General features: G+C 37.7%; 1 protein-coding gene and 1 long non-coding RNA gene across 6 annotated transcripts in view; one reads left to right on the top strand and one right to left on the bottom strand.

Moving 5' to 3' along the window:
• Lrrc72 (leucine rich repeat containing 72) overlaps positions 1–21,454 on the top strand; it is a 182,232-nt gene that overhangs the window by 67,225 nt on the left and 93,553 nt on the right. The window lies entirely within an intron of this gene.
• LOC101712100 (uncharacterized) overlaps positions 1–21,454 on the bottom strand; it is a 28,888-nt gene that overhangs the window by 2,003 nt on the left and 5,431 nt on the right. Inside the window, exons 4-7 of one of the 5 annotated variants that reach the window (XR_015449370.1) lie at positions 17,739–17,803; positions 17,413–17,584; positions 10,286–10,380; positions 8,415–8,608 (exon numbers count right to left, since the gene is read on the bottom strand). This is a non-coding gene — a long non-coding RNA (uncharacterized LOC101712100). Of the gene's footprint in view, positions 1–5,737; positions 5,876–8,414; positions 8,609–10,285; positions 10,381–17,412; positions 17,585–17,738; positions 17,804–21,454 lie in introns of all 5 variants that reach the window. The other 4 variants (XR_015449369.1, XR_015449371.1, XR_015449368.1 and 1 more) reach the window with 4 other exon arrangements.

The raw sequence follows: 21,454 nt of genomic DNA, 5'->3' as shown, positions 1-21,454 counted from the left end.
TTTGGCTGTGTTAGTTACTTTTCTCATTGCTGAGACAAAATACTCGACACCCAGTTAAAGGAGAAAAGGTTTATTTTGGCTCACAGTTTGTAGAGGTCTCAGTCCATAATCCACTGGCTCCAAGGCAGGGTGGCATTGCAGAGGGGCATCTCAAGGTGAAACAGTTCATGGCAGACAGAAGGTAGCAAAGCAAAGTACCGAAGAAGCAAGGCCAAGTGACCTTAGCAGCTTTTTTCTGTCCCTTTTGTGTTCTGTCTAGGCTACTGGGCTTAGGGCAGGTACCAAACTAATCAGTGGACTGATTTAGTAATCACACACCATTGATCTTAGCACCACACACTCTAGATCTAGCCATCTCTGAAAAGCTCCCCCTATGACTGCATGAGGTTTTGGGGGAACATCTAAATGGAAGCCATAACATTGGTTCATGGTTTCAGAGAGTTCAGTCTCTAGTTGGTTGGCTCCAAGACAGAAAAAATATGGTGGAGCAGAACTACTCAACTCATGGTAGCCTGAAAGCAGAGCTGGGGAACAATGCCAGAGAGAAAGGGGCCAGAGACCATATACAGAACTCAAGGCCTCAGTGATCCACCCAGACACAACCAAAAGTGTGCTTTACTAATCCAGTAGGTGTTTCTTAATGCAATAAAGTTGACCACCTCAACTAATGGCCATAGTCCCTCTCAAGCAGAATTCAGCCCAAAGCTGGATTTGACTTGACCTAATTGGTCCATTTAATAAGTATACAATTAAATGCCTTTAGAATAACATTGTTTCTCCACTTTACCATCATCACTCCCTACAGGCTTTGTAAAAATACATATTAATAGTACATATTTTCTACAGTCTATAATCCTACAAGCTGTATATTATCTACCCAACCCATAAAGGTAAGCCTTGGTTTAAAGAAACTGAGAGGAAATGTGAGGAAGAGAAAGAGCACTCGAAACAAGCTCATTCAGTATCCGCCTTCCCTGTGAGGGTATTGTAAGAACAAATACAGCTCTTGGCAGTATCGTGAAGGATTTAACATAAGCAAGAAGACAGTGGTCTTGAGAGTGAAGGTTGTTAAATACTACAGCAAGGAAATGGAAACTCCTTCTCAGGAGGTCTTTAGAAACAGGAAAGATTTTAATCTGTCTGGAAGAATTTAGGTGTGGTTTTTCTTGAGGGTAAGTGGATTGGCTTGTATAACTTTGCAAGTTTCCTCTATGTTTTTTGACCTCTTTCTATGACTGTTTAAAAAGCTACCCATTTTCCCTGCACCCCCCACACAAAGGCCCCTTAGGAAGCGAGTACAGCCTGACTATCCTGAAGCTTAGCAATCTCCTTTTCTGGATATGGGAGACCACCCATGCTGCACAATGATAGGTTGCCACCTAAAATCTACGTATTTGGCTTGCTGTAAATTGTCATCTCAGTCTTCCATTTGTAGAATTATTTCCCAAAGTTGGTTATTAGTTTTTTTAAGTTTTTATTATTTTGTATCTTTTTTCTAAAGTGTATTCCCCAAGCAAAAAAATTTTAATTAACTTTTAATATATGCAATAATATATGTATATTTTTAAAGCTCAACACTCTAAAGAAAAGAAAAAATAGTCTGTAATTTATGCTTTATCCAAGCCTCATCATTTTCAATGTGTGTGTTCTCATGTGAAGAAATCCAATGCTTCCAACATATTCTTTGAATGTTACATTTTCTTTTCTAAACAAACAATGTGATGATCAATTTCAATCTTATGCCCAGGCCTCTATGCAAGTATGTTTCCCATTAAAGTTCATCATAACTTTTCCAAATGTGTTTCTCAAACAAATCAAGATTGTGTTATCCCTAGAAAGTTAAATAGTCTTGATTTAATTTGAGAGAAATGTCATATATCAGAGGTCAACAGAAACTGTAGATGTCTGAGTGTGCCACTGTTAAAATTTTATGACGCTAATAGAAAGATACACAGCACCTTTTATATCCTTAACTCTTTTTTCCCTGTGTAGTTTTATAATTTTCCATGTGATCATTCAGTGAGTCTCAACTTGGAAAAACCAGTTCTTTCCAACTTTCCAAATACTATATTGTAAAAGAAAGAATTTTACAATGAACAACCATGTATCTACTGCCTTTTATGAGAACTTTAGCAGTACCCTTTTACCATGCCAGGTCCATTTTGATAAACCGGACTCCTCGTGGCCTAATGACATAATCAGAAAGCCACATAGGAACAAAGTACAAACTCTAGGGCCCTTCACCTGTTATTCATTAAAAGCATGACTCAATGCTTTCACCTAAGATAGACAAGGCCTTGAAAGTGGTTTTTGCTAAAAACTGTGACTCTTCACTTGTGCCTAAAAATGTCCAGTAGGCAACTGAAAACAAAACAAAGCTTGACTGTCACTTTTTGGAATTTTGGGTCAAATTCTTCTCACCTCTGCATGTAACTATGTTAGTCATTTAAGGAACATTTGTCGAAAAGTTGACGAAACAAAATCGATTAACTCTAAATTTACCCAGCCTATTTCATTGCCTTTCAAAGCTAAAAACACGGATGTCAAGGTGTTTCCATTTCCCTAAACCTATGGACAGCTTGGATTCCACCAGTCTCACATGACTGAGATTGCCCTTCAAGCTACAAAAGATTCCTCTCATGGGAATACAGCTGCCCCTCAAGTCACAGGATTCAAGCTGAACTATGAAACCAGGACTGAGATAATAATCAACTGGACCGTGGCCCACCTTAGCTAATCCTTAAAACTGTCCTCCTGCCCTTGTGGATGGGCCTGCCTGATCCTCCTCATCACAGTATGCCTCCTTCAGCTACTCAAGCTGGACATATTTCCCTATTTGCTGTTCCTTTCCTTCTTAGGAGACCAGCTTGATCTCTGTCAGAGCTGTGCTCCCCCTATGTTCTCTTACTTTTAATTAAAGCTCTTTTCCTATAAATCCATCCTTTCAGTTTTTGTTATCACTAAAGCAAGGACCCATGCTAGCCGATGACACTAATACACGAGTGAATCTCTGCTTGGTAACTCCCCAAGTTGAGAACATTTGGGCAAGCTTTACATTTTATGTTCTGAAATACAATAATAATAGATTTTTAAATAATTTTGACTATAATGGATTAAAATACATTAAATATGGAGTCCATAAATTCACCATAAAACTTTAATAAAAATTCACTGATCATCTTTAGAGGTTTCTGGTACCAACTCACCATTTCTAAAAATGAATCAACAAAGGGGAAAAAAAAATAAAACATTTGTCCTATTTTCATTGTCACACTGTTTGTCTGGGTGGCTAACTGATGGGTAAGACAAAGTTATTCACAGAAGAATTACAGGTAATAAGTGTATAGAGAATGAAAAAGCAGTCACCACCACCCCTATTTTGCAACCCCTAAAAAATAAAGGGACTAGAAAAACATCAAAGTCTACTCAATCAAAGGATCATAGGGAAAATTATAAGAGGTTAAACAGGCTGACATCTCCTGAAACAACTGACCAATCTTAGTATCTCCAAAAGTAGGACAGGAGCGATCATCCCTGAATGATATATTAAGAAGTACACAGTGCCATCTATAAAATATTTTCCCTAAAAAATGGCACTAGAATTTAAAACAAGCCTATGAATAGATCCAAATCCCAGTTTATTGAAAAATACAGGAATAGGAGCACACGTGAATACTGTATTATAATGAGTAAGCAGCCAAATGCAGAAAAGGGCAGTTTTTAAAGCAGGGGTCCCCAACTCCTAAGCCACAGACTGGTTGGCAGCCTGTGAGGAACCAGGACGCATAGCAGAAGAGAGCAATGAACAAGCCTGAGAAGCTGCATTTCTATTTACAGCCACTCCCATCACTGCCTGCATTCCACCTCTTGTTAGACTGGCAGTGGCATTAGATTCTCATATGTGAACCCTACTGTGAACTGTGAATAACAAGAGACCTAGGCTGCTTTCTCCTTATGAGAATCTAACACCTGATGAGCTGAGGTGGAGCTGAAGCAGTGATGCTAGTGCTGGAGAGCAGCTGTAAACAGTGACTCATATTAGCAAAAAAAAGTTTGCACAGAGACCATAATAAACCCTACTGTTCACAGGTTCAGATCCAAACCCTCTCAGTGAGTGGCAAGTGATGTTTAAGCTACATCTGGGGGCAGGCTTTAGAGTGGCAAGAGAGTTGATGTACCTTAATTTTACAACTGCATCTGGTGGCAAGCTTTAAATTAGAATGAACTTTAGTTTATGCATAGCCTGGCCATGATTTTATTTACCTGATTTTTCATTGTGGGGAGTTGTATAGTTATTCCATGATATATTGCAATGATATTGCAATATTGTAATGATAATAAAAATAAATATATGATAAATATAATGTACTTGAATCATCCCCCAACCACCCTCCCCTGACCCCCTGGTTCATGAAAAAATTGTCTTCCACAAAACCAGTCCTTGGTGCCAAAGAGATTGAGGATTGCTATTTTAAAAGCCTATTAGGCAGGTTTTTCAATAACTAAAGGGTATAAGACTGGAGAAAGAGAATAAGTAGAAATAGATTAAAAGAGACTTAAGAAACACATTAACCAATTCTTAATTATGGAACTTCTTCACATCCTGATTAAAAAAACAAATTGCAAAAAGCTATTTTTGAGATAGTTGAGGAAATTTGAATGTGGAATGAATATTAGATGATATAAGAACTGTTTAAAATAGTGTTTTAGTAGTATTGTGGTTATGTTTAAATTTTTAAAACATCATTATCTCTAATAGTTATATACTGAAATGCCTTATAATGAAATGATATGATGCACAGAATTTGTTTTAAAATCCTCCAAGAAAAAAATATAGATAAGTGGATAAAATCAGATTGTCAAGATATTCTCTCTACATTTAGATACATTTGGAAATGTCATTAAAAGAACAAAGAATAAAAAATGTCAACAGGTATCATAGTAAGGCACATGAGGACAGAGAGTAGAGTAAACAAAGGTTCATTAGATTTAAAATATATGTTCTAGTTAAATAAGTTACCACATAGGAAAATGTTGAAAAATTATGTTGAGGTCATATTGAATATGTATTGGGGCTGCTTTCATTTGCATAGTAAGGATGTAGTAATTCATTTTGTAATAAATGTGAAACCAGTAAGCAATTTTACATTAAACAATAAAAAATTTGTTTTGAGAAAAGTTGAGTCCACTGTTAAAATTTTTTGCAGTTAATCATTATGAAGTAACTGGAACATAACTTTAAAAGAGAAAGGCAAGATTTCACCTCTTTATTTTTTAAAATCCATAACAATCTTATAAGAGGGAAAAGCTATTTTCAAACAACCTTACCTTTCCAGTGCTTCTGACATACTCTGCATTTTCTCTCCCCAATCTATTCCCTAACATGAAAATGAGACTCTCCATTTAATTGGGAAAAAATAAAATAGCTGATCAAAGGCAGAGAAGCAAAAGATCTTGGGGCAACAAAGGGTGTTAAAGGCAAAATGAATGTGGGAGCCACCACGAACTCCACTCCCCAAGGCCATGCCATCTCCCCACTGACAGGCTGCAGACAATGAAGCATCAAGGACTCCATGCAAGGATTCTTGGCAGGGTCTGTCATCAGCTAGATTAGACCAAACAAGGAGCTTGTCTTCTGGACCCAAAACAAGAAAACTAAGGAGAAGAAATAGTGAAACTCTCAGCTGGAATTTGCAGATTTCAGCTTCAAGTAGCATTCTGCCATCCTGTCACCCACCTTGGACAAACAGGAGCTTTTTGCAAACATGGAGGGCTTCAGTAACTCACTTCTTGGGAACACTAAGCAAAATGTCCCTGGATAAATCAGTGCAAGGAGTCTTGGGAAATTTGGCAGCACCTTCATGTTTCAGGGATTCTAGGAGGTAATAAACAAATGAGATTGCTCACTTTAGGAAAAGTCTTCTAATATAGATGAGGATTCAGCCCTAGAGAATAGACACAAGAGGCAAGAAGGGATGACCCTGATGAAAGGAGGCCTATGTGAGAACAGCTAATGTGCTGATCTGGCAGTGGGAGAGGCCATGGCAGTCAAGGGAAATGCAGAAGACAAGGGGTGGGGTAGTTAGTGTGTTGGATTAATGGTCAACTCGAGTGGGAACACCCAGCTGAACTGAGTCAGGTGGTTCTGGGCCTGGAAAACCCATCTGATGATTGCTGCCAATGGTATAAAAGTAAAACAGGAGGGGAAGGTTGCATGCTGTTGATTTTCCTGGAGAATCTTGCTGCGGCTGGTTTTCCTGATACAACTCAGTTGTTCTCTTGGAAGGGGTTGGTCCAGGTCCTCCCTGTCGCCACTAGGGATGGCCACTGTTCTCTTCAGGGCAACTCTGGTCTTTGCCTTGAACATTGTTTCCTGGCTCCAGTGCACATCCCTCAGCCTTCTGGTACAGATCCTTCAGCCCGCTGGCACAGATTTTCTAGCTTCTCCCATGGGTCTTTGGTCCTTCCCCGTGCAGATCCTTGATACGGACTGGTGAAGGACATTGCCATGGGATCCAGGCCTTCCACTGGATTCTTTGGGTCTTTAGAGTGTGAACTGATCTCTTCCACTCTTCTATGTATGACTTTTGGGGTGGATATTATAAAGTAATCCTGTAAATTATGTGTCCTGTATTAAATCTATTCCCTTGCAAACCTTGACAACAGAGGGTAGGGGAGGATGGGAGGTTTAAAGAGTTGCTAAGGGGAAAAAGGAAAAGAAAGCAAGCCTGGAAGTGGGTATGAACCAGCCTCCACAGTCACTTTATATGCCTTTAATGTAAAACACATTTATACTTTCATACCTAATACACCCTGGAAAAATAATATCAAGGCAGACTCAGGTTCCTTCTTCCTTAAAATATTCCTTTTCTATGTCTTTCAACTCTTTGGATTTTTTTCTTAGAAATAACCTATGCTTTGACTAAATTGTCATCAGCAATTTCTATAATTCAAAACAATGTAGAAGCAATCTGCAAAAAAATTGTTCCATTACCGCTTAATTTCTATTTCAAAATATGTCATGTACCATCCTCTGCCCCTCTCTTGCCCAGACACATTACACACTACACAAATGGCTGCCCAGTAAAGGAGGGGTCCTTCCAGCCTATCTGGGGCATTGTGTGTGCCATTTTATCCCTGCCTGTCACCTTTGCTCAGGTTCCCAACCCCATCCCAGTTTCTTCCCAATCTTTATTTCTCCTTCACTGGTTTACAATATAATTCCATTGACATGGACTCTATCCTTAAATATCCCTTGCCCTAGGCATAGCTTTAATGCTCTGGTGAGAAAAGAAGAGAAGAGGAGGATGGGGTACAAATTAGAGTCCTGGAGATCTGCAAGGGGCCTCATGCCCAACAATGACGCGAGTCAGTGATGACCATATAGCAGGTCAGTCCTTCTGGGAGGTCCTGCAAAAGTTGGTGTCCTACGCCTCATTTTCTCTTCTGTCTTCTTGCTGCTGGTTTCTTTGGTTACAGAGATTTATGAAGCAACCCCTGCATCAAATGTTACACATCTTCACGTCCCGACAAAAGAAATGCCCTGAAGAGCCATATTCTGGCATTTCAAGGCTCCAGCTTAGAAATTGCTCAAGTTACTGCTATTTACAACTTATTGGTGACAACTAGTCATCTGGTTCCACTCAACTAGAAAGGGGCAAAGAAGTACATTCTAACCCATGTGTCAGGAACTGAGAAAGACCGGAAATATGACAAACAGTCTAGTGGTGCCATGCTTCATTGTTAAAAAGCAAACTTTCTGTTTTTCTTGTTTTTAGTGGAAATAGATATATGGATAATGATATAAAAAATTATATAATTTGTAACCATTAAAATGTAATCTTAATGAGGGTAAGAAATTTTTAAAACTGATTTGTCTCTACCACTTAAAACAATGCTTGTGACACAGAAGACATTAAACAAATATCGTGAGGTAAATAGAACTCCTATAAGAAATAAGCAAAGGCATGAAAAAGAGAACTGAGAGCAATGTTACTTTCATCAGAATACTTATAGCTAACTTACTATTCATTATTTTAAAAAACACCAAGTAAGAAACTTCCCTCACCAAATGATTTACCAATTACTGAACATCGAAATGATGCTGATATCACCAGCAATGGAGATCTTTCCTTTCAGCAGGCCCTAGGACCTCCCAACTGACTGCTGGACCTTATGGTTATTTAGGGGGAGCTTCCTTATTAGGGGAGGGGGCTTCTCTGAGTCTTCCCTCTGATCCTTGGCCCAGAGTCTGGGCTCCCTGGGCACTGGATCTGGCATTGTATAGTTTGAATCTAGCAAGGAAGCCTGATATTATTCATATGATGACAAGCAACACTATGTAGTGACTAGTATGAAAAAAAAAGAGGAAGAAATCAGGACAGGAGGTGTTTGTGTTTCCTGGCTTTACTTACTGGGTTCTGCGTTCTGGATGTTGGTCCTTTCCCATGGTCAGAATCAAAATGTGGCCACTTCAATGGAGCTGCCTAAGGTTTGGAAGCAGTAGTCTGGAAGGTTAATCCAAACTCCCCATGCCAAGAGCTGTATCTCATTCTTACATGCCTTCCCCGCATCAGACTCCTCTCCAGCATATGATGAACTTGAACTCCTGAGGAAGTTAAACAGAAATCAAGTCAGGATGTTCTGGACAGACCATCCATGGCTGAAAGCCAGTCAATCCTCAACAAAAGCTCCAAAAAAGGACCCCTACATCTCTTGGATGCTTTGGGGTTTTTCTTCTAGAGAGGACCATCCATGGACCAGGGCTGTGTCTATTGTTTACTTGGAGTGAGTTGGAAGACACAGGGTGCCTGTTAATTTGGACAAAGTGGATGATTAATAATTTCTTTTTCCTTCTATTGCTATTTCCTAGCCCTTTTGTGTTAAAGGTAATGCTACAATAATATATTCTCTTTTACCCAGAGGCAGCATACAGTATGGAGGATAAGAGCAGGGGAGCCAGACAAAATAGGGTGAATCTTGCCTGTTTCTCTTAGGAGCTATGTGACTCCAGACCAGTTATTGAACTCTCCATGCCTTAGTTTTATCATCTGTAAAATGAGCTTTGTTATGGTTTGGCTGTGGTTGGAGTGTGTCCCCCAAGGGTCCATATTTTGAAATTTAACGACCATTGTGAAATATTAAGAGGTGAAACTTAATCTGACAATGGTGTTGAGAGGTAGGGCCTTTGGGAGGTGATTGGGATTAAATGCCTCTGGGTGGAACTCCCACGACTGAATTCTTATGGCTTTATAAAAAGCGACCAAAAGATGTATGCATACTCCCTGTCTTTGGGCCACTTTAGGTTTCCACAGCAAGAAGGCCATCACTAGATGCAACTCCTCAACTTAGGACTTGTAGAACAATGAGCCAAAATAAACTCCAGTCTTATATTAAAAAATAGTCAATATTTCATGATAATAACCCAAAACAGACTAATACAAGCCTGCTGTGGACATCTTGCACATTATATAGAGAGATTTACTGCCAGTCTACTGTTGCCTTCTGCTGGCAAGAACAATGCAGTTGTAATAAGGATTGGTTAGAAGAATCATGACATTAATTCCTAAAATACAACTATTCTATTTTAAATTCATTTTTGTAAAAGAAAGCCAGATCCTTATTTTTTATAGTTCTAATTGGTATCACCACAAAGTTCTACCAAGTTAAAATGTCATTTCAAATTGCTATTCTCTCTTTGACATACTGCTGATGGGAGATGGGAATATATGCATTTTCCAGCTTATGAAAATCACAATTGTTAGCTGTATTATGTACTACAGTGACAGTGTGCATACACCATCATAGGTTTTTCTCCTAACAATCCCTATTTTTTTCTGTAAGAGGAAAAATCTCTCTCTCTTCCCCTCCCATCCCCCCAAATTTGCCATAACTATTTGCCATATCCACTTCCTTCTCTAAATAGATTACTATAAAGATTGCCTCTAAGAAAGCTTTTCTGTGATGGACTAGGATGTGGCTAGGTGAGCAGTCAGTGTTGGCAGCATGAAGAGCCTGAGCTGGGAGAAAATAGCATGCAGAGACAGCTCATGTGGGAAATTCAGCAGCCCATTAAATGATCAACCTACTACAGGGGTTGGAGGACAATTAGGTGCAGTGTCAGAGTCTACACTAGGGAAGGCAAACACCCCTGTAAAGGGAGGGAAGCCCAACGACCAGTGCGAGAGCTCCAGCAGGGGAGAATTAGCATGTAAATGAAACAATTGCACTGAATTCCAACATCACAGTTGCTAAATCTTTGTTATGGTGCAATAAATAGCTCCACCTGTGGTACTCCAGTTGTTGAATTCTGGTTACTCTGTGCTTGCATTCTCTGTTCTAGATTCTCTTCCTCTTCTTTTTTGTAGTTCCAGGTGCAAACTGAAGTACAGAGAACAGTTCCAACCCACACTTACTCAAAGAACACACAAAATGCCACAATAATACTCCACCATAGTGCCAGGGCAAGTTTCCTCTGTAGAAGGAGAAATCACCCACTTCTTGAGACAATATTTCCACCTTCAAACAAAGAATCCCATATACACCATCATCACTAGGTACAATTAAAGTTTAGCTTGTCATTTGACTCTATATCCTTTACAGTGGGGTAAACACAGCTCAGTAGGGCTGTGATGACTGCTCAGCACAGTTCACGCTAGGTGTAGGATAAAGCACAGCTACCTTTTGTGACCACATCTTTCCCCATGCTCTAGATAGTTGTTATAGACTGAATGTTTATGTCCCCAACATTCATATATTCAAATCCTCAATGCAATGGAATTGAGTGGTATGGCCTTGAGTGATAATTAGGCCATGGAAGTGGAGCCTTCAAGAACAGGATCAGTGGTCTTATAAGAAGAGATATTAGAGAATTATTTTTGCTCTCTTTCATGTAAGGATACAACAAAAAGGCACTTATCTGCAACCCAGCAGGAGCTCTCACCAGAACATGACCATGCTGCCACCCTGAGCTTGGACTTTTAGACTTCTGGATTGTAGAAAATACATTTCTATTGTTAACAAGAAGTCATTTGCTGGTATTGTATTATAACAGTCCAAACTGACTAAAATAGTAATCCTGATTGACAGATTCAGTAGAGTAGCTGGATATAAGGTCAACACTCAAAAAACAACAGCCTTCTTATATGCAAATAGCAGACCCATTGAGAGAGAAATTCAGGAAATAATTCCTTTTACAATAGCATCTAAAAAAATGAAATATCTAGGAATCAACCTAACAAAGGAAGCAAAAGACCTCTACACTGAAAACTACAGCACTCTGAAGAAGGAGATTGAAGAGGATATAAGAAAATGGAAAGATATCCCTTGTTCCTGGGTAGGAAGAATCAACATAGTGAAAATGGCCATACTTCCAAAATTACTATATAGATTTAATGCAATACCAATTAAAATTCCAACAATATACTTCACAGAACTAGAGAAAACAATTCAAAAATTCATTTGGAAGCAGAAGAAACCTAGAATAGCAAAAGCAATTCAGGCCAACAGAGATATGGCTGGGGATATCACAATCCCTAACTTGAAACTATACTACAAAGCTACTGTGGTAAAAGACAGCATGGTACTGGCAAAGAAACAGACCCAAAGATCAGTGGAATAGATTAGAAGATGCAGAAACAACTCCAGACATACTCAGCCACCTCATCTTTGACAAAGGAGCCAATCGACCTCATTGGAGAAAAGATAGCCTGTTCAATAAATGGTGTTGGAAAAACTGGATCTCAACCTGCCAAAGATTAAAACTAGACCCATACCTATCACCGTGCACTAAGCTAAGATCAAAGTGCATTAAAGAGCTAGATATCAAGACAGAAATAGTAAACTTGCTGGAATATAAGTTAGGTAGAACTCTCAATGACATTGGCATAGGAAAAGACTTTATGAACAAAACTTCAGTAGCACAGGAGCTAACACAAAGAATCAACAACTGGGATCTCATCTTATTCAAAAGCTTCTGCACTGCAAGAGAAACTACCAACAGAGCTAAGAGACAACCTACAATGTGGGAAGAAATTTTTAGCACCTGTACCTCAGACAAAGGTCTACTATCTAGAATATATAAAGAATTGAAAAAAATCAGACCCCCCAAATTCAAAGACCCAATTCAAAAACGGGCATCTGAAATGAACAGACATTTCTCAGACAAAGAAGTAAAAACAGCAAATAAATATATGAAAAAATGTTCAACATCACTGGTCATTTGAGAGATGCAGATGAAAACAACACTGAGATTCCACCTCACCCCACAAAGAATGGCTGCTATCAAGAAATCAACCAATAGGCCTGTCTGTGGCAGAAGAGCTCCCCCTCTTTGCTGGTACAGATCTTCTTGCTGACCCATTTGTCCTAAATGCTTGAGAGAGAAGGTGAGCCAGTCACAGCTCCCGGAAGGAGGCTCTCCTGCTGCCATTCCACGCACCTAGGGCAGAGAAGGTGAGCAGTGCAGGCGCCAGAAGCATGCCCCCACACACCGTGGAAATGAGAAGACACATAAACAAGCCTCAAAAACAGATGTCCAGGTCACCTACAGCAACCCCAAAGGGAAAAGAGATGGAACAATCTGATACTCAACAACCTGGACTCTCTGAATTGGCAACAAAAGAGGATCTGGGAAAAATGAAATCAGAAATAATTTCTCAGATAACAGCAAAGATTGTGCCCATAGTGCAAGACATGATTAATAAATCTAGAGAGAACACAGATTAAAAAAAAAAATAGAGGATCTGAGGAACATGATGGAATCCCAACGTAGGAAACAAATGGAATCCATGAAACAGATGCAAACAGATTTCCAGGAGATTGAAAACTCCATCAAAAGTCTGTGCAGCAGAATGAACCAATGTGAGGATAGAATTTCAGATATAGAAGATAAGATTGCAATTAGTGACCAGGAAAAGAAAAATTGCTTTAAAATTGTAAGGGAACACGAGAAATCAATCCATCAGCTGCTAGACGATGCAAAAAGAATAACATAAGACTGATTGGAGTCAGTGAAGAAAGAGGAGAGAGTACAGGTGACATAAAAAAACTGTTCACAGAAGTGATGGCAGAAAACTTCCCAAGCAGGGGAAAAGAACTTGACATACAGATAAGGGAGGAATATAGGACTCCAGCTAGCCTTGATCAAAAAAAATCTACACATAGGCATATAATAGTTAGGATTCCAGAAATCCAACAGAAGAACAAAATTCTACAAGCAGTGAGAGAAAAGAAACAAATCACATACAAAGGAAAGCCCATCAGAATCACAGCAGACTTCTCAATGCAAACCCTCAAGACAAGAAGAGCTTGGAGTGATGTATTTCAAGCCCTAAAGGAAAACAGCCTCCAACCCAGATTGATGTACCCTCCAAAACTATCTTTCAAAATTGATGGAGAAATAAGATACTTTCATGATAAAGAGCACCTCAGGAACTTCATGAATATCAAACCAGCACTCCAAAAAATTTTAGACAATACCCTAAGAAAAGACAATGAGGATCACAACCCCAGGAAACCCAGCAGAATGAATCCATTGTACATGACAAATTAAATGCAAAGGGAGAGAATCCAACAAAAAGAAAAAGTCATGACAAGGCTTTTAAAACTTTTGACTTCATCTCCCTAATGAGTGTATAATTCAGTCTTGTTATTGTACTGATTAGTAATTTTCTGATTCTAGAGTTGCACACCATTACTTGTGCTATACTGGCTATTTATCATCTTCTTATGTCTACTTTTTAATTGGGTTGTCTATTAATGAGCTCTAAGAATTCTTTATATATTCTGGTCATAGGTTATATGCATTGTAAATATGGTCTGTTTAAGGACTACTTTTCATTTTAATGATGTCATTTAAAGTTCTAAATTTTGATGGAATCTCATTTATCAATTTTTTTCTTTTATACATCATGTGTTTTGTATCCTAGGTAGTTCTTGCCTACCCTGAATTCATAAATATTTTCCCTTATAATTTCTTCTTAAAGTTTTATACTTTTAGGCTTTCTTATTTAGGTTCATAGATCCCTTCAAGTTATTTTCATGTATGGAAAAAAAGTGTTGAGGTTAATTTTTTATATATGGATACCAGATGTTCTAGTGCCATTTGCTGAAAACACTCTCTCTTCCTTGGCTCTTGAATTTAGTTTATATTCTATAAAATGCTAATGTTAACTAGTCTTTCAAAACTCAGTGGACCACGTATGTGTGGTTCTATTTCTAGATTCTCTGTTTTATTCCAATGATCTATATGTCTTTCCTTACACCAACACTGCCTTGATTACTGTAGCTTTAGAAGAGGTCTTAAAATTAGGTACTAAATGTCTTCCAACACTGTTGGTTTTTTTTTAAACTTTTCTAGGCCCTTTGTACTCCTACATAACTTTTAAATTTAAATATCCAATTCTTCATTTATAGCAAGTATACACAGACCTGAATTTTTATATATACCTTATGTTTTCTAATCCTGCTAAATTCAAGTAGAAGTTTTAGGGGCTCCTAGAGATTTCTTAGCATTTTCTCTGTAGATGATCATTTCATTTACATATAAAGATTTTGCTTCTACCTTGCCAATCCTATCCTAATTGTGTTATTTTATTGCCAGACTATTTTGGTTTGGGCCTATGTTTCAAAGTTTAATTGACAGATGAAGAGTAGGCATATCTGCCCTTGTTCCCCACCTTAAGGAGAAAGCATTGTATCTTCTCCATTCATATAAGGCATTCTTGCTGGAAGTATGGAGTACATGTCTTTAATCTGTTGAGAAGGTTCTGTTCTACTTCTAGTCTCTTGATAGCTCTTTCCATGAACAGGTGTGGAATTTAGTCCAATACTTTTTCTCCAACTAATGCCAGGATCATATGGCTTTTTCCTTTCCTCTGTTAAAATGATGACTTTTGGGGGTGGATCTTCCAATGCTGAAGAAAGACTGCCATCCCTATAATAAAACCACTTTCTACATACTGCCAGAACTGACTTCTAATAGTTTGTTTTGTTAACGAAATTTCTATCTATGTTCATACTTTTTTCTTCTACTATCTTTATCCAGTTTTAGGATTAGCACAATGTTGAGTTCCTAAAATGAAGGGAGAAGTGTTCCTTCTTTTTTCTGCTTTAAATGTTTCATATAATTTATCAGTTAAAATGTATATGAGCCTGCTGTTGTCATATAGGCAGGCTTTCAAGCTAAGAATATACTTTCTTTAATAAGTGCTATTCAAATTTTATATTTCCTCCAGAGTTAGTTTCATTAATTTGTCTTCCAAGGTGCTTCTCAGAAGTTGTCAAATTTATTTCAAAACAGATTTTTGAAATATGCTTTATATATCCTTTTAAATTCCATAAAGTCTGTGGTAATGTCTCCTAGGTCTTGATATTGTAATTTTAGAAATGTATAATTGAAATTGTGTAATAGGATGTAAAGGTCTAAAGGAGCAGGGGAAGTGGAAGGGGTAGGGGAAAGGAAAGAAGGGAAAAGAAAAAATATGAGAAAAGGAAAAAAATGGAAACAAAATCTTTGCAAATAGGGAAGGGTGGAGAGGGTAAAGGGAGGGCAGGGGAAGGGGGAAAAATATAAGAACCAAGATACATCATGTAATGGTACAAGATCCCAATGATGAATGTAACTGTATTTTATACCTAAAATGTACCAATAAACTTAATGAGGGGAGAAAAAAAAAAAGAAATCAACCAATAACAAATGCTGGCGGGGGTGTGGAGAGAAAGGAACCCTTCTCCATTGTTGGTGGGAGTGCAGACTGGTGCAACCACTGTGGAAATCCGTATGGAGATATCTCAAAGAACTAGGACTGGAAGTCCCATTTGACCCCGCTATTCCCCTACTGAGAATCTTCCCCAAAGAATTAAAAGAATCGTACCACAGTGAAATATGTGCACCTATGTTTATAGCAGCACAGTTTGTAATAGCTAAGGTTTGGAAATAGCCCAAGTGCCCATCAACTGGTAACTGGATAAAGAAGATGTGATTTTTTTATAAAATGGAGTACCACTCAGCCATAAAGAATGAGAAACTAGAGTCATTTATAGCTAAATGGATGCATATTGAGGCCATACTCGTAAGTGAAATAAATAGGACACACATGTGTAAATACCAAATAGTATCTCTAGTGTGAGAAACTGAAAGTGTAAATAAGGATGAAAATGATTAAAATGAATAATTGATAATTTGAAATAGGAAAAGGTCCAAAGGGGTAGGGGTGGCAGGAGGGGAAGGGGAAAGGGAAGAAGGGAAAGGAAAAATTATGAGGAAGAAAATAATATAGAATCAAACTCTGTGTAAATAGGGAAGGGTGGAGGGGGTGAAGGGTGCACAAGTAAAGGGAGAAAAAATAAGAACTAAGATACATCACATTCTGGTACAAACACCCAATGATAAATGTAAATGTATTGTATACCTAAAGTGTACCAATAAATATATAAATAATTTAAAAAATAGTAATCCTGAAAACCTTGTAGAAAATCACCCAATGCTGAGACATAGCTCCCTGGCTCTGTTCTTGATTCTTTCACTAGAAAGAGCATCAGAACAGATTCTCTCCTTTTTAGTCACTGTATAGTACAGATTGTGAAAACTGGAGAGATAGGAGGAACTATGGAATCAGCATTTTCTACTACTATGGAATAGAATACAGTGGAGTGAAACAAAAGGGTCTCAACTTTTCAGACTACAATAAACAATAGCTAGGAAAAATAATAACCTTTTTCTACCAGCATCCATTCCAATCCTTTCTCCTCCCAATCTGAAACCTCACCTCTTTGTTCAGCTGTCTCTTTAATCTGCCCAGCCAACCCTACCTCCAGCAAGTGAATCTTCTTTACTACCAATCATAGCAATGCCATTCCCCTTGCCAATACTGATTTGGGCTGGATATTTGACTCAGTTCTGCAAAGGCTGCATGAATGGAAGTGCGTAAGAAAATGTTCCAGAAAAACTTTTCTCTTTCTAAGAAGATGATAATGGAATAAAGTAGGCCATCTTTTCCTATCAATATAAAGACATGGCAGTATATGAAATCTAGAACTACTGTTATCTTGGGGACAGATGACCTGAAAAGAAAGCCAACTTAGAAGAGTGTAGGATTTAGACCTAGCAGAGATTTAGATGAAACATAAAACTGATCCCCCTTTGGACTTCTTGTTAATGGAGGAAAAACTTTTCTTTATTGTTTAAACAAGTAGATCTTGGTGTCCCAATATAATAATGAAAAAGCATTGTAACTAACTATTGATAATATCTTTACTCCAAAGCTAACACATATCATAGCTAAGTCTGCTTGTTAATGGCTGTATGCATAATGAATTAGAGGGGCTTATATTGCAGGCTATTGGAAGCCACAGTGAGGATGATTTATAGATAAACAATGTAGGATTCTAGAGCTTAATATATGTCCTTACCTGGGAGAAAGCCATAGCCAGATGTGAAGATTTCCCCTTGGGGCCTCTGAAGTGGAATTCTAGACAAGAGCCTCAGGGTCATTCCATAGTTAAATGAAACTTCTTAAATGTTCATAATCAGTGCAAAGCATGAACCTGTTATGTTTCCATAGCTGCACAATTTAGACATGATCTATATTTAAGTTAAAAATAAATGTAATAAAAATTGTTTATTCAAATAAGAATCATATATGAAATAAATGAAGCAGGAGAAAAATAGCTAGAGGGCAAGAAAAATTTAAACTATGAAAGTCAGAATTTCTTAGGAAAGAAACTGTCAAATTTACCAACTCAATAATGATCTTGTTAAATTTTCTTGTCAAGGAACTTCCGACAGACAATTCCTGAACTTCTACAGAAAACAGAAAAATACCAAGAGCTCATGTCAGAGAAACAGTGTAATTTTAATAGTGGAAATCATTTTCATCATGGGCCACACCAAGGCAAACAATTATGGAAGTGCACTTGTAATACTTTGAGTCATTGATTTGTAAATGACAAAGATCGGAAATAAGGGATTTCTGTGCCCAAAAGATATCCCAGTTACTAAAGCTATGCTACAAAACATAACTAAAGTCAACAAAAGGAAATTGAAAAGGAATGTATGTAATTACACCAAAGACAGGATGCATGACATTTTTCACCACCTCATATCACAATAGGTAGATGGATTAGCTAATTATACAATCTGACTTAGAAAATACAGAAAGGATTATTTAAAATAGTGCCATATAAAAGGCTTAGTTGACTTCCTTTAGTTGAATGGTATTCACACATTAGTGACAGTATTTTAAAAGTTTCTAAGTGAAAGTAGGAATGCAGTAAAATAGCTTTTAGACCACCTACACGTACCATACATTAAATTTCACAACACATTCCTTTTAGGAAATGCTCTTTTTATAACATTCATTCCAGGTACTGTTCGCAACTGCAAACAGGGCTATGGTATTTAATTATTCACAGAATGCAGCTGTATTTTAAGCTCTTGGCACCTGGCCAATATTTTTAAATTTTTACATAAAAACAAAGAGCAATAAAACAGTCCTACCAGAAATAATTTCCACGTCTCTGTTACTTTTTAATTTAGTGAGAGAAGCCAGAAGATGCACTCTTTACAGCAACAATTAGCAGAACTGAGGACAAGATAAACCTCTAAGTGACACATAATTGTGACAATGCTGTGATGTTATGAGAAATGCTCACATGATAACATTACCACATCACCTGACTTGGTCAGATTTTGATATAAAATGGAAAAATATAAAATACACTAGCTTAAACCAAAAAAAAAAAAATCTGGACAATTAAATTACAATAAAAGTGTGTGTAGAGCTAGTTAGAACTATGTACTCAAGTATTACAAGATTTGTTCTCTTGCACTGTGTATTTTCTTCCATTACCATCCACCCTGTAGGAAGAAACATGGCTGATGGCAGCTTCTAGATTCATATACTAACAGCTTTATGAAAAGATTTTAGAGGATTCTGATTTGTGTGGCTTTGGTCTCTGACCAATATGTGTGGCTAGTTTATAAGGCCCATTAAATTTAGGTTCCTACCTTTGAATCAAATACTGAGACTGAGGAGGTCACATAGACCCTACTGACTGTTTAACAAAACCTCTCATATGGATAAGATAAAAAAATGAAGCCTCAATAAGAATGCATGTAGGAAAGATTCTAATTAACATTAATTAGAGAACATTTATAAACAGCCTATAAAAATCATCATGTTTTAAAAATAACCTTATAGAATGGAAGAAAATACTTGCAAATCACATATCAGATGAGGGTATAATATTCAGAACATATAAAGAACCCTTAAAACTCAACAACTAAAAGACAAACAGCCTAATTAATAAGTGAACAAAGATCTTGAATAGAAATTTCCCCAGGAAGATATATAAATGGCAGGCGGCACGTGAAAAGTGTCCAGCATATCAGTCAATAGGGAAATGCAATGCAAAGACAGGAATATTGGCAGGTAATGGAGAAATTTAAACCCCATATATTACTAGTGGGGATATGAAAAGTTGCAGTCCCTGTGGAAAACAGTTTGTTGGCTACTCAAAAATTAAACTTAGAATTAGTATATGACCTAGTAATTCCATTCAGATATATATCCAAAAAAAACTGAAACTCCAATATACAAAGACTTGAAAACAAGTGTAATTATTAAGTATTATCCTAATCACCAAAAAGTGGAGAAAATTCAAATATCTGCCAACAGATGAATGGATTAATAAAAGTGGTATATCTATAAATGGAATAGTTTTCAGCCATAAAAAGAATGAAGTACATGTAACAAATATAAAACTCAAAAAGTTTGGTAAGTGAAGGAAGCTAGATATAAAAGATCACATGTAATATGATTCCATTTACAGAAACACCAGAATAGGTAAATCCATAGAGACAGAAAGCAGATTAGTGGGTGCTGGGGTGGTTCTATGAAGAGAAACTGCTTAATGCATAAGGGGTCTTCTTTAGGAGTGATCAAATAGACAGAAGTGAAGAGTGCATTGGGAATGTACTAAATTACATTGAATTGTACACTTGAAAACCTCCATTAAAAATGTTTTTAAAAATTGTCAGGTTATAGACTTTAAGAGCCCTTCATTTTCCAGATAAAAACATCAGCCCTCCCAATCACTTTAGTGCTTTTAAGTATAAATTCTAGTTGATAGGCAATATTCTAATTTCTTAATATTTTATTTTCTTCTGGAGGGTCACTTTAGAAAAGTGATGTCTTCACTAGCCCACTACAGAATATGACTTATGCATCTTGAGATATTTTTTCTTGTTCATTATACAGGACAATTATGTGCCTTTCTTATCTGTTATATGTTCTCTCAATCTGGAAGGAATATAATTCACACACTCCTCGTTGCAACTCAAATATAGGCAACCAAATAGCTTTGCCTTTGCTAATACTGAGGTAATGGTTAGTGTGCTCATTATGTACAACTCACCCTGTACAACTCTCATTTTCTTTTTCCTTCTCCCTGCCTCCATCCATTGAATGCTTAATGCCACTGAAAGAATCCCTAATCAAATTGACAAGAGTGAAAGGAGAATTTTCGAAAATGTAGTAAGAAAAGCAGATGCTCAGCGGTGATTGAAGCCAAGAATTCCAAGTCTGCAAGTAACTCCCAGTTCTGCCTCTTTCTGTACTGTCTTTGTACCAGCTGCTCTCTAAGCTAGAAACCTGGCCTGGCAGCATCCGGTTTGTCTCACAGTTGGTTTTAACTGCTTCCTCTCCACCACGTTGTTATAGGAGGGATCCCAACCTAGGGTTATAACCTTGGCCAGACAGGAGCCGTCTGACACTGGACAGATGAGACCAACAGCAGTTCATTAGCCTCCTATACTCACAGTTCAGCAGAAAGGATTCTGTGTGCCACAGAGAAAGCAACTGGGAGCTATAAGAGGGGAAAACCAGAGACTGCAGTGGGGGCAGCCTGTATATATATTCTACAGAATTCTTTATAACTGAAACATTGGAGGACACTGGAGTCTTCTTCTGTAGCCTCTCACCATTTTTAGGTAGGTTTGAGAAAGAAGATTGAGCTGGCAAATCATTTTCCTTATTGGGCTGGAATATTTTACAGATGATCACTGTTAGCAGTGGCACCCAGGAGCCTCAGCCACAGATCCTTTGTTTCTGTCTTCTGCATTCTATGATGACAAGATGAGGCTCCAGGATCCTCTCCAGGAAACCTGGGTCACCACGTGTGGTCAGACATGGGCCATCCAACTGTTTAAAGTACTCTTTTCACTGCATAAGGAAACTATTTTGGATAATCTGGCATCCTTCATTTATTCATTGAGTCAGCAGGCATGAAATTAACTGAGTCCCTACCATAAACCACACACTCTACCAGGGACTGAGGACATGAATAAGAGACTCTCCAAAGATTGGAAATTAGAAAGCAAATAGCCTAAATACTCATAGCTTTAAATGGGCTTTAATTGTATTTGTTCTGCTTGGTATTGTCTGGCAATCAA

The sequence above is a fragment of the Heterocephalus glaber genome, unplaced genomic scaffold (genome assembly GCF_053883595.1).
Source record: "Heterocephalus glaber isolate CG9 unplaced genomic scaffold, H.glaber_assembly_v1.0 deba00000676, whole genome shotgun sequence".
NCBI lineage: Eukaryota > Metazoa > Chordata > Mammalia > Rodentia > Bathyergidae > Heterocephalus > Heterocephalus glaber.
The sequence above is the reverse complement of the archived record's forward strand: the minus strand, read 5'-3'. Positions and strand labels throughout refer to the sequence as shown.